This window comes from Eubalaena glacialis, chromosome 19 (assembly GCF_028564815.1).
Source record: "Eubalaena glacialis isolate mEubGla1 chromosome 19, mEubGla1.1.hap2.+ XY, whole genome shotgun sequence".
NCBI classification, from domain to species: Eukaryota; Metazoa; Chordata; class Mammalia; order Artiodactyla; family Balaenidae; genus Eubalaena; species Eubalaena glacialis.
The window spans coordinates 49,342,192-49,355,096 of NC_083734.1; the positions used below are offsets into that span (position 1 = coordinate 49,342,192).

General features: G+C 46.8%; 1 protein-coding gene across 3 annotated transcripts in view; it reads right to left on the minus strand.

Moving 5' to 3' along the window:
* Nucleotides 1–9,189, minus strand: part of TEX2 (testis expressed 2) — a 107,457-nt gene extending 98,268 nt beyond the window's left edge. For all 3 annotated transcript variants that reach the window (XM_061175506.1, XM_061175507.1, XM_061175508.1), the window contains exon 1: nt 9,084–9,189. The gene's annotated coding sequence lies outside the window, so the exon portion shown is untranslated. The remainder of the gene's footprint in view (nt 1–9,083) is intronic.
* Between the last annotated feature and the right edge of the window lie 3,716 nt (nt 9,190–12,905).

The following is a 12,905-nucleotide window of genomic DNA, read 5'->3' on the forward strand; positions in this document are numbered from 1 at the left end:
GCCTCCTGAGGGCTGGGATAGGAAGCCAGACAGGAGGGCCACCCTTGCAACTCCACAGGCAAATGCCTTTCAAGTCTGTGACAAGGGCATAGACATACTTCTCTTGTAAGACAGTGCTAAACCCACTGGACAGCTCCAACAATAGATTCCCAAGGACTCTCCCCCGACCCCCACCCTGGCCATTTCCCTTCCCATGTTATTCTACTCTAAAAACTATTCAATCCTTCCAATAAATCCAAGTTTTAAAGAGCATTCTTCAAGTTCCTCCTTGCTCCCAATGTGCTTGCATTCATTCATTCATTCATTCACCCAGAAAACATTTAAGAAGCATGTGCAATGGGTCAGATACTGAGCTAGGCACTGGGTATATAAGAATGAGCAAAATCGACAAGGTCCCTGCCCTCACAGAGGAAGGGGAAAAGCAGATGTCTCCTAAAGAATATGTCACAACAACAGTGAGAAGCGTTGTAAAGGACAAGAGAGAAAAGGGGAGCGAGGTGAGGGGGCGGAGCTGTTTCCTGAAGAGGGAGCAGCAAGGTGGTTCAGTTCCTGAAACACAGAGCTCCCTTCCAGCTGGGAATGGAAGGGTGCCTGGACTATAATAAACCAGGAGGAGAGAGGCACGGGCCCAGGCTGAAGCAGGAGGCAGGAGTGGCTGGATCAAGCAGCACTTTTCAGACCAGGTTCAGAATGTGGCTCTTATCCTGGGAGCAACTGGAAGCCTTCCTAGGGTTTTGAGCAAGGATGTGGCATGATTATATTGGGAATTTTTAAGATACCACTCTGGCTGCAGAGGGGTGAAGAGATTAGAAAGGAGAGGAAGCAGCTGTGGGGAGAGGAGGGAGGCAGCTGCTGCAGTCTTCAAAGCCAAAAGATGGTAGTTTGGACTAGAGTGGTGGCAGTGAAGTTGGCGAGAAAGAAAACCATTCAAGAGATGTTTAAAAGATGAAAATAACAGCACTTGGTAACGGATGAGATAAAAGCCAGCTTGCATTTGCAGTGAGGAGAAATGTCAATTACCTCCGGGAGAAAATACTGGCTGTATATACTCTGCTGCTCACTGGTATTACACATACTTCCCTTGGCAACTATTTTTCAGAATTTCTAGACAAATTTAAAGCTCTTCTTATTTGCTCTTAAACCTATTCTTAAAAACTGTCATCCATTTTTGAAACACATTTATTGAGCATCTACTATGTGCTGGGGATAGAAAGGTGATCAAGATAGCCAGGCCCTTGGCATGTCTCCTCTGAGCCTCTAAACCCCCCTGGCAATGAATGCAACTCCCAAGGCTGAGGTCACCTTACCTCCAGAAACCTTCACATGAGTCACTCAACAGACTCCCGTCTACCTCTCAGAGACCTTCCACAATGCAACAGCAGCACAAGCAGGGAGATTCACTCCTTATTTCATAAGATCTGAGCCCCGGGAGACATCCCGCATCAAATCTAACTTCTCCAGGTGTATGAGCTGCCAAAACCTGCTCTTACAGGAAGACAATGAACCCCAAGAAGCAGTTCTTCCTTCTACATAATCAAACTCCTTTTCCCTAAAATGTACTGAGTTTGGGACCTACATGTGAACTGTGCTGTTGCATTTGTTGCCCAAATTAGTTTGTGCTGGATTTTATCCTACCACAGAGATTGAACAGTGTAGCTCCAGGGTTTACAAAACCATCAATGTGGCCACATAGAGCTATTTAATTGAAAATTAACTAAAATTAAAACTTCAGTTTCTCAGTTGCACTAGCCACCTTTCAAGTATTTGATAGTCACACGCGGCTAGTGGCCACCATATTGACGGCACAGATGTAGAGGTGCTGCTACAGGGTTCTTTGCTGTTTGATTTGAATTTCCCCTTCAAAAAAAAATACACAGAAGTTTAACATATGGAGACTTTCAACATATTAACTGTGTTCCCCTCGATTTTATAAGTGAATGCTATAATCTGAATTTAAATGAACATGCACCACAAAAATAGTGCTTTTTAGTTAGTTTCATAGTTTGGGCTTTGTGTATATTTTATTTGCCAGGAATGTTGAAGATAACCTTGTGATTCCTTGTGAGGAAGAAAGGGACCATGATTTTACAAGCCAATGTGGCCAGAGACTGTCTTACTCTTTTTACATACACCCTACACATTGCCCAATATAGTTGATATTCTCAGTAAATACATAGATTAATTGGTAATCTAATTTTGCGCCTACTTTTCATAATCAAGTCTATAAGGGGCTTGCAAGAAATGTTCATTTCAGATTTGGAATTTCAACTACTAACACCAGTCCTGTAATGATGCAGCATGCAGGAATTTTTTCTCTCGGACCATATCTACCATGTGATTTTATATCCCAAAGATACATTTATATTGTGACAGAAAATCCACCAACAATGTTTCATATGTGAAACTAGCTTGGAACAAGATTAGCAAAATGTTGGTAATTACTGAGTGACAGAAACACGAGGCTCGTTATGTTATTTTTTACTTTCGTGTATTCAAAATTTTTTTCCAGAATAATAGATCTTTTTTTAAAAAAGGACTAATGCAATTATATACAAATTCAATCGGTTCTAACAAATATTCTGTAGGATAATTATAAACTTTGATATGGCTGGGTTCATAGTATTTTACCAAACCTCCCAAGCCAGGTCAAGAACTAACAAAGCCGGTGACTTGTTTTATGAAATTCTCCTCCTGTGTGATCCCGAGGTGGGATGGTTGTGAGAAAGCACCACACCGTGTCTCTTCAGGTGGGTTCTTCTTTCAGCAACTCGGAGCCATCATGCTTGATCACCTGATAATAAGGCCACTGGCCTCTGCCTCCTCTTATCAGAAAAAAAGGCTAAAAATCCACTTCCCACAGCCCGACACTAAAGCAGACACCTGCAGACAGAGGAACAATGCTTCCGGTCCACGCTGACTTCAAGGTGAGCCCTGCACCCACTGCAGAGGCTCCAGGGCAAGCACTGCCCAGGTGCCGGCTGATGGTTAGCACGTTACAGGCTGTCCCACACCGAGCCACAGCAGGATGCCTCCAGTGGGCTCCAGTGGACGTGCACAGGAGCCATTTCAGTCCTACCTACCACCCTGTGGTTACTTTGCACACAGAATGATGGGAAATGTGGACCCAGAACAGAAGCTCATCCCCTCCAGGCCAAGTTCCCCACTGCCTGTGAGTCAGCAAACCCTTGTAAGGAATTCCCAAGGTGCCTCAAGCAGTGTCCGGCTCTGAGCCCCAGCCCCTCCCCTCTGCTCTGTGATGCACCTGCCTCTCCCATCTTCAGCCCCTCCTCTCAGGCCCTCCTCGCCGCCCCCTCCTCCCCTGAAGCCACACTTGCCACACGCTGCTCCCTCCCTTGAGGTGCTCTTCCCAACACTCCCAGTTGCTGGCTCCCTCCCTTTATTCTTTCTCAGGACCTGTTCTTTTTCCTCAGAGGAAGGAGACTTCGCGCTTATCACTATTTAATATATACAATGCACACGTCTGTTGACTTGTTTATTGTCTAGACTACGAAATGTGCTATGTGCCGGCAGGGAACACATCTGTTTTGCTCCCCATTGGATTTCCAATGCCAAGCACAATGCTTGGCTCCAGCAGACGCTCAGATACTTGTTTAATGAGTGATAGTCACTGTTCAGTCAGTCCTTTCAGCAGAAAGACTTTTAAATTTTATATTTCAAGCCCCAAATGATAAACAGAACCATCTTGAGGAACACTGCCTAAAAGACAACATTAGGTGTATGAAAGGACTTAAAATTGAGTAAGAGAACAGGCCAGCTTATGTCAGCTTTAAGTAACAAACGTGAAATGGAACTCTTATGAAATGCATATTGTGATTCTGAAAGGTTATTTGCAGGAGCAATCCAAGGGGTAGGTTTAAATCTCAAATCCTAAATAAGGTGGTGACTGAAGAGGGCTCCTCTTGCCCAGTTCCATTCTCAACTGTTAGCATAAGCCGGGGAGGGGCTCAGTGGGTTAGTTCCAATCATCTTCTTGGGGGTAAAGCCCTTAGAACCAATCTTCCAAGCAAACCCAACAGACAAAGGTTACCTGGTTGTTTCAAAGCCCACCCTGTTCCCCACCCCACCAGCTTCCTCACAGAAAGGTCAGATTCTTCTCTCAACAGTCCCACCTATGCTCACAGTGACCTGGCCTGTGGTTTTGTTCACCAAAGAAAAACCAAAGAGGACTTAAGTCTTCTGCAACTCCCATAGAGTTCGTCCTTAGCTTTAACAAAGTTCTCCCAATACGCAGCAGATGTTCTGAATGAGAACTCAGAATTTAAACAGGGGTCAGTACACAATAAAAGACTAGGAATGCATGACCCCAAAGCAGAGGGAAATCTCACTTTTTAAACTGGGAAAACTTCCAGGGCACATGGCTTGAGAAGATTCCAAAATGAGGCAGGGTGCGTCTGAAACAACCACAGAACTCATATTGGGGAGCAACATAAGCTTGAGTTCTAGTCCCAGCTATAAGCCCTTGTCCTTGCTGTGTGATCTTGGACAAGTTACTTAACTTCTCTGAACCTCAGTTACCTCATCTTAAAATAAGATTGACACTAGTCTCTACTACTCATAGGATGATGTGAGGTTTAAAAGTAGGAACAGTGCACACAGTAATTCTCCATAAATGATGGTTACTCATATTGTTATCACCTACCCATTCTTTTCTCTTTACAAAAGCACTAGCACAAACATCCACCTGAGACTTCAGGAGTCATTTCCTTTCAACCATCTAATTTCTCAGATCCTTAGATTCATAAACTCACATAATCTATGACACTGTATTGGAGGGAGTGGGGGGAGGAGACTAAGAAATCAAGTCCTCATTTTGGAAGGGACCTTCAAGATCCAGAGTGGGGAAATGATGTGCCTAAGACACACATAATAACAGGATAAACCCCCAGGACTGGAAACAGGTCTCTTAATACCAACTGCAGTGCTCTCTCTACCTCACTCAGAAACCCAGGGTTTCTGTGCTTTCATGACCTCCTAGCATCCCTCTGATGAATGGTACCTCATAGACACTTCACACAATGCAATTAAGCATTACAAGGAGTTTGGCAAGAGGCAACACGGAATCTTGCATAGAACCTTGAGGTGCTTTAAAATTCACGTGTAAGAGTATTCACATCAGCCTACGTTTCCAAACTTCTTACAACGATAGTTATTTTTAACTTGGGATTTAAAGTTGACAAAGAACTTAATGAACAGGCAGGACAAAGGGAGCTGTCTGTCCATGGCTGGTTAGCTCCTGAAGTTAATGCTTCTCATGCGGACAAGAGTCAGCCAAAGGACAGAGCTTCACGCAAACTGAAAAACGTTCCTCCAGCCCACAGATCATGGATTACTGCCTGGGCTCCAAGTGGCAAATCTTACGAGATGCTCCCTAGCTTCTCCCCAGAGCCACCTACCAGTTAACCATACGTTTTGTCATCCGACAGGAGCAACTGTTACTGGGTGCTCACGCTGTGCCAGGCACACGAGTGACTTCATGTAATCCTCACAACTACCGATAAAGAATGTACTACCGTGGTTCACATGACCTAGAACCCCACTGACTATGACACCATTATTTTACATACGAAAAAGGAAGTCGCTGCCAACTACAACTTAAGACCTCATAGATTATAAGATACTTTTCAGAAATGTTAAGATGAGACAAACTGTACTGTCTTAGCGTTGTTGAAATGTGAATATTGTCCCATTTACAGATAAAGAAACTGAGGTACACAGAGAGAGAAAATAATTGCCCAAGGTCACGGAGCTGATAAGTGGAAGCATTGGGATACACACCTGGTAAGTCTGGTCAACTTTTCATGGCAGTAAACTCAAATTTCCTGAGAGCCACATGAATTACCCAAAAACACACCTGGCAGAGAGGAAGGACACAATGGTGCTAACTCTTGTTCCACCACGAGCACATTAACTGCGGCAATTCTCTGAACATCTCTGAACCTGACCTTTCATGTGTCCAAGAAGGCACTGTGCTAGCCTATAATAAACCGCCGTCCTTCTTCTGGGAAAAGCAATGTGGTACGATGGGAAAAGCACATTTGGAATCAGAAAGTCCTAGACTGAAATTCTTGTTCCAGAGAATTCCCTGGTGGTCCAGTGGTTAGGACTCTGTGCTTTCACTGCCGAGGGCCTGGGTTTAATCCCTGGTGGGGGAACCAAGATCCCACAAGTCGTGTGGTGCGGCCAAAAAAAAAAAAATCTTGTTCCACTATCTAACCAGCTTATTGCCCTGGGCAAGTTACTGAACTGCTCTGAGCCTCTGTTTCCTCTCCTGTAAATTGAGGCTACCAGCATCTATCTCACTTAGAGGGCTGCTCACGGATGGGAAAGGATATATATATACAAATAGAGAAAGCAGCACACGGCAGAGCTGGAATTCAACAAATGCTCTTTTCTACACTAGCCACCTTCTGCTTTGGGACAGAATCAAGGAACAAACAATTCCCTGTGACCTCAGCAATTCCCAAGTGGGACACTCAGGAGAGAATAAGGACCGGACAGGAGAAAGCAGACCCTGCGGGACACTCAGGCAAAGAAAATGAACTGGAAGCACCTGGAGGTCAGGGACAGTTGATGAACTTCCGAACTTCTCAATAAACTGACTGACAGCGGAAAGGGAAAAAAAGACAGCACTGAACACTATCAAAAGACACTGGTCAACAGATATGAGGATGAAGAGATACCAAACCGGACACAGAAAACCAGTCTTGGAAGATTCAGTTTGATACCCAAAGTGATCTACAGCAGGAAGAATTTCCCCATTGTTCTGTTTTGTTCTTACTTAAGTAATATTCTGTGCATTTCTCCCTCTTCTTTCTTCAAGAGCTTCAGAAAATCCTCAGAAGAGCTTTGACTTGGAGGGAAGGTGAATCATATGGATGTAGAAACAAATTCTTGACCTGTTTTTTTCTCCATCGTACCCATAATGCCTCAAAGTGTCTGGCACACAGCCAACTCTCAACAAAAATTAGTTGAGTGAATATTTTTTGACTACATGCCATTTCACTTTGACCAAAACTGCAAAACATCCTATATATTTATTCTACCTAAAAGCCTAATAATCTTTCCTACTTCTTTTCCAGAAGCATTCTAAAACCATCATCTCTAATACACAAATGATACACTTGGCGAAAGCTATTTCTCCAGTCCTCTCACACGAAGACATTCTACCCTCTCTTCAAACCTCCAACAAGGTCCAGCCCCCTCAGCCCCACCAAACCCCTGCACTTTCTCTTCCCCCTCCTCTGTCCAGCCCTCGGGTGCCTTGGCAGTTGTCTCAATTACCACCATCATCTGAACTGCATCAGTTTGTTAATCTCCTTCCTCTCAGGCACAGCACCTTTCCTGGAGATAAACGTGCAGGCAAGTCAAGTTCACCCACAGTCCTCCATACACCCCCTACCCATCCCCATCCCAGCCTTCCCTGACACTCCCAGAGAGGCCCAGTGGAAAAAATATATATATATATGGCAAAAATCCCACCCTACCCCCATCACCTCAGGAGGCTGCTTGTTTTCCATAAGTTTAGACCAATCACCAACTTTTAGAGGAATCTGAAAGAATCCCGAAATGATTTAAGGGTTGGGTAAGAGCTGATAGAAATGGCACTTTTGCTCTTTCAACACCTCCTAGGAGGTAAGCTTCACTGTGTCACTGAGCTCTAAACCCACAAACCTAGACTCCTGGGAATTCCCTGGCAGTCCAGTGGTTAGGACTCTGTGCATTCACTGCCCACGGCCCCGGTTCCAACCCTTGTCTGGGAACTAAGATCTCACAAGCTGTGCATCGAAAAAGAAAAACCCACAAAAACCTAGATTTTGCAAACACTCCCTATCCCAGAGTTCAAAGATCATTTGCCCCTCCGTTTTTCCTTGTTGGTTTCCATATAAAAGTCACTCATTGTTTCCCTTCCAGCTTACATCAGGCTCCTGAAAGGACTCCTTTAAATCCTTTGATGAAAACCATCAAAACATGCGAAAGGCTAGTTCTTTTCAATTCCTGTGCAGAGCAGCCCTGGTGTCAAGACCTAGAACTTCAAACATGAATATGGCACCACCCCTGTCTTCATGGAGCCCACGCTTTTCCTCCAACTCTGAAAAAGTATGCCCTCCCTGGGAAGCGTCTATTAAGACGTAGTGACAAAGTACTTCATAGCTTTGGAGGAAGAGCGAGGGTGGAAACAGACTTTGCCCTTACATTGGCTGCCCTGTAACCATAACAACCGATGGTTTAAGTAACCATCAACCCACCTAGGGGCTAAGTTTTCCAAAAACCATTTTCAAAAGGGGAAAACTCCCCTGCACCGACTCCCGCGTCAGCCGTGCATTCTGGGCAGCGTGCGAGGCGCAGCTGAAGCCGACGGTTCAGTCCATCCCCGGTCCCACCGTTTCATTCGTGTGCTCGCCGGCAGCACAGCCTCCGCCGTCACACCCGAGCTCTGGGGCAGGGCACCTGGCATTAGGCCTCAGCCCAATGTCACTTGTTAACCTTCCAAACCCCCGGCTTTCGGGACGCCGCCGCCTCAGGTCTAAGGGACGCAAACCACCCACTGCCACCCACGATTTCCAGGAGCTAGAGAAAAACAACCCGAGGCGCAGAGAGCCTCTAAAAGATCCGCGTAAAAGTAACTGCGGTTCTCGACTTCCAGGCATTTCGCAACGTGAGCGCTGGGGGCGGCAGGAACCCGGGGCCCCATTCACAAAATTACAAGCTGTTTTCCCTTAGTTTGCTTGTGGACGGTCCTCCCCGGACGGGGCCGAGCCCGGAGCCCGTGGACCGCAGGCTGCGGGGACCGGCCGGAGGGCACCTCCGGCGGGGTCAAGCCCAGACCGCCCCACACCGCCCCAAAGGAAAGAAGGGTGCGCCCGGGGGCGTCGCGGGTAGGCGTCCCTGTCAACTTAACCTAGACCGTGGTGACAGCGGGGCGGGGCCCTGGGTGGGCCGGACCCCCGCGCCCCGCCGCGCCAACGGCCGCCGGCCCCCGACCGTACCCCGGACCCTGAGGAGCCGGAGCCTTCTCGGCGGGCGCTCCCTCCACCGCCCGACCCGGCCCCGGGAGCGCTCACCCCGGATCCACTGGCTGCCTCATTGTACTGCGCCGGCGCCCGTGCTCCACGGCCGCCGCAGCTCCCGCTACAGCTCGGGATCCGGCCACCTTCCTGCCGCCAGCCCGCCCCCGGGCCACCGGCCGCCCCGCCCCGCCGGCGGACCCGCCCCGCATCCGCGGCCGCCGCCGCCAACCAGAGGGCGGCGGGGGCGGAGCAGGCCGCCCGCCAGGCCCGGCCAATCCAGCCCTCTTCAAGTGCGCCGAGGAGCGGCCGCGGAAATGGCCGGGCGATTGGTCAGGTCTGTTAAAGGGGCCGCCGCCCATGGGGCTGTGGAGAGGGGCGGCTGCGGGTTTACCAGGGAGAGCCTGGTGTGGGAGAGGTAAGAGCTTCTCTTCTCTCCCAGCCTGGCAGCAGCGCTCTCCCCAGCACTTTGCATTTATTAATTTCCTCTTCCTGCAGCCTAGCAACGAGTGGAGACAGAACCTGCCTCTGTCAGAAGGAGAAACTGAGTCTCCTAGAACCAAGGGTCTCCCCGCTTGACAAATTAACTCAGATTTGGGTTTAGAGGGCAGTCAGGCAAATCTGTTCCCGTCCAGTCCCAGAAATTGGCTTACAAAGACACATTCTCAGCCTCACCCTGGAGGATCTTTTTAAACATTTTTAATAGACATTCCGTGTGTCTGGTATGGGACTGGGGAAAGTATGCATTTTTCAACGCCCCTCCCCTGAGGCGATTCTGCTGTAGGTGGTACAAGAGCCACACTCAGGCACGTATTTCAAGTCGATCATTGTAATGAAATCCAAATTCAACTGCCAAAAATAAAGAGAAACTTTTTTTTTTTTTTAATCCTCAAAATCAGTAATACGGTTGGGAGACTTGCTAGTTGGGCTGGACGTCGCCTACTGAGAAACTCAGAACAGTTCCCTGAGTGGGTCATGCTGAGATCTGAGTTTGAAGGGCCCTGGGCTAGGATGAAGGAACAAGCCAGTCTTGTTTTCTGACTGGTGAGACAATGCTTAAATACTTCAATGGCAAACACACCCTTCCTCGTTGCCATCACCAGGCCCAGTCATAACCCCAGGAGGGTGCCTTGCCCTTCTGGAGCTTGGTTCCAAAGACATCAAGCCCTGCCCACCCTCCCAGACACATTCCTGTCCCCATCCCTGTGTCCCAGACACACATCTGACCCAGAAGTCATTGCCTCGGCTTGAAAGTCAGCCCCTTCCACCTAGACCCCTCCTACGAGGAACAAACTGACTCCAAAAAACAACCGTTTTTGTCATTGTTGTTGTTTTGCTGTGATATCTGATAGGTGCTGTGTTTGCCAGGAGCAGCTCGACACACACATTCATCAGCCTCGTCAGGATTAAGCCTCTGGGTTGCAGATATCACTGCCTGGGATCACCATTTGCTTCACTTGGCCTTCCCAAAGGAAAAAGAATTCTTGTCTTAAATGGAGAGAGTTCCTTCCGGTCGTGGATATCTGGAAATGTGCAACAAAGGCAGTTAGCACTAGAGAAACAGCCCAAAGCTTGTCTCAGCCACCTCTTAAAACCTCCACCTGGGCTGGGGGTGGGATGGGCAGTGAAGGGGGGTGCCTGGAGCTGCACCACCGCAAGGGTCCCCGGAAGCTGGCAGTGTGCATCTCAGAGTGCCCCCCAACCCTCCTTGCCCAGGCCAAGCCCTACATAAATATTAGATTAATTAATACAGTGTCAATCTTACCTGGAGGCCAATAAGATCTAGCACGAACTCTTAGAAGAAGACTTTCTTTCTGAAAAGTGAGGAATTTGGAGGCTTTGAAAAATAAATATACAATAACATAATAATATTAACACGTCCTACCTTTAAGAGGTTACTCTGGGCGAGACACTTTGTCAAGATCTTTGCACATATTAATTCATTGAAACCTTACAAGAACCCTGTGTGGTAGGTATGGTTGTTATTTTCTCCATTTTACGGATGCAGAAGCTGCAGCTCACGGAGGATTGGTAATGTGTCCAAGATCACAAGACTAGCTCAAGAGAGAGCCAGCATTCATGACCTCCTAACTGCCTGCTCCAGTGCCTGCCAAAATGCCCTTCCTTGCTGCCAGAAACAGGATGGCTAACTTCAAAAGGCAAAAGAAGCAAATATCACTGATCTTCACCAAAAGACAGTGCAATATAGCAGCACTGCCTTGGAGTTTAAGTTCCATTGCTCTAACTTACCACCTGCTTGATCTTGAACAAGACATATCATTAAATCCCTTTGAGCCTCTGAGTGCTTGTCTATAAAATGGAATAATAACAAATTCTGCCTCCTTGGGCTGGCATGAAAACCAAATCAAATAAAGAATATCCATAAATACATATGTACTTTGAACTTACAAATGAAAAGAGTGATTTTAGAGCTTGGCATCTGTGACTCAGTATAGTGACCAATGACAAAGGCCTAGGATTGTGATGCTAAATTTAGATATCAAACAAGATTCCTTACTTTGTCCCCCAAATAGCTGATCTCTAGGTACAATATGTACAAAGTGAACTAAATCTTTTCTACCTACAGAAGAGATAGAAGTCATAGAAATTCAAACCCAAGTTATTACTCTGGCATCTGCCTCCCTCCCCGCCAACCATCACCCAAGTCTCTCTATCAACCCAGGCTCCAGCTTAAGCCTACAGGTTCCAGTATACTTGAATTATTCCCAATTATGGCATTTCAAGATAATTCTTATTTTCTCATGAAACTTAAACTGAAAAAAAAAAAAAAAAGGCTGTACGATTTTTTACTTCAATTTTTTCTTTTTTTTGGCCGCCACCACCCAGCATGTGGGATCTTAGTTCCCCGACCAAGGATCAAACTTGCCCCCACTGCGCTGGGAACATGGAGTCTTTACCACTGGACCACCAGGGAAGTCCCTACTTCAATTCTTTGACATTGCATTGCACTCTTGGCAGGAGAAATGGTTATGAAGTACACAAAAACAAAAAGTTGATCCACTTATACATCTGAAAAAAAAGGGTTAGGTGTCCATTGCGCCACAAGCTGCACCTTTTTTTTTTTTTCAAGCTGCACCTTTAACGAGCAATCACTGAGAGCTCAGTAAGTACCAGGTGTTGTGCTGAGTACTGGGGATGAAAATGAAGACAGTGTTTGTAAAAAAAAAAAAAAGTGCATAAAGATGGCCTTTTAGCATTAGATCTAGCAGAGAAAGACTGACAAATTGATAGAACATTATAGGCTTCCACAAAGTTAAGCACAGGAGCTATGGCACACAGAATAGGCATTTATAATTGCTGGGGAACCCCATGGTGTTTTAGGGGTGACCAGATGAAGGCTACTAAGAAGAGAAACCAGGGCTTCCCTTGTGGCGCAGTGGTTAAGAATCTGCCTGCCAATGCAGGGGACACGGGTTCGAGCCCTGGTCCCGGAAGATCGCACATGCTGTGGAGCAACTAAGCCCGTGTGCCACAACTACTGAGCCTGTGCTCTAGAGCTCGCGTGCCACAACTACTGGGCCCGTGAGCCACAACTACTGAGCCCACGTGCCACAACGACTGAAACCACGTGCCTGGAGCCTGTGCTTTGCAACAAGAGAAGCCACCGCAATGAGAAGCCCACGCACTGCAACGAAGACCCAACACAGCCAATAAGTAAATAAATAAATAAAATAAAATATATCTATTTAAAAAAAAAAAAAAAAGAGGAGAATCCAGAGAGGTGATTTAAAAAAAACAAAAACAAACAAACAAAAAATAACAAGTATGTTGTCACCAAAGGAGAAGAGATTGGAGAAGGAGGGAGCAAGATATGCCTCAGAAGGGTCAAGTTGGAAGAGATCTGAACAGTGCACCTTG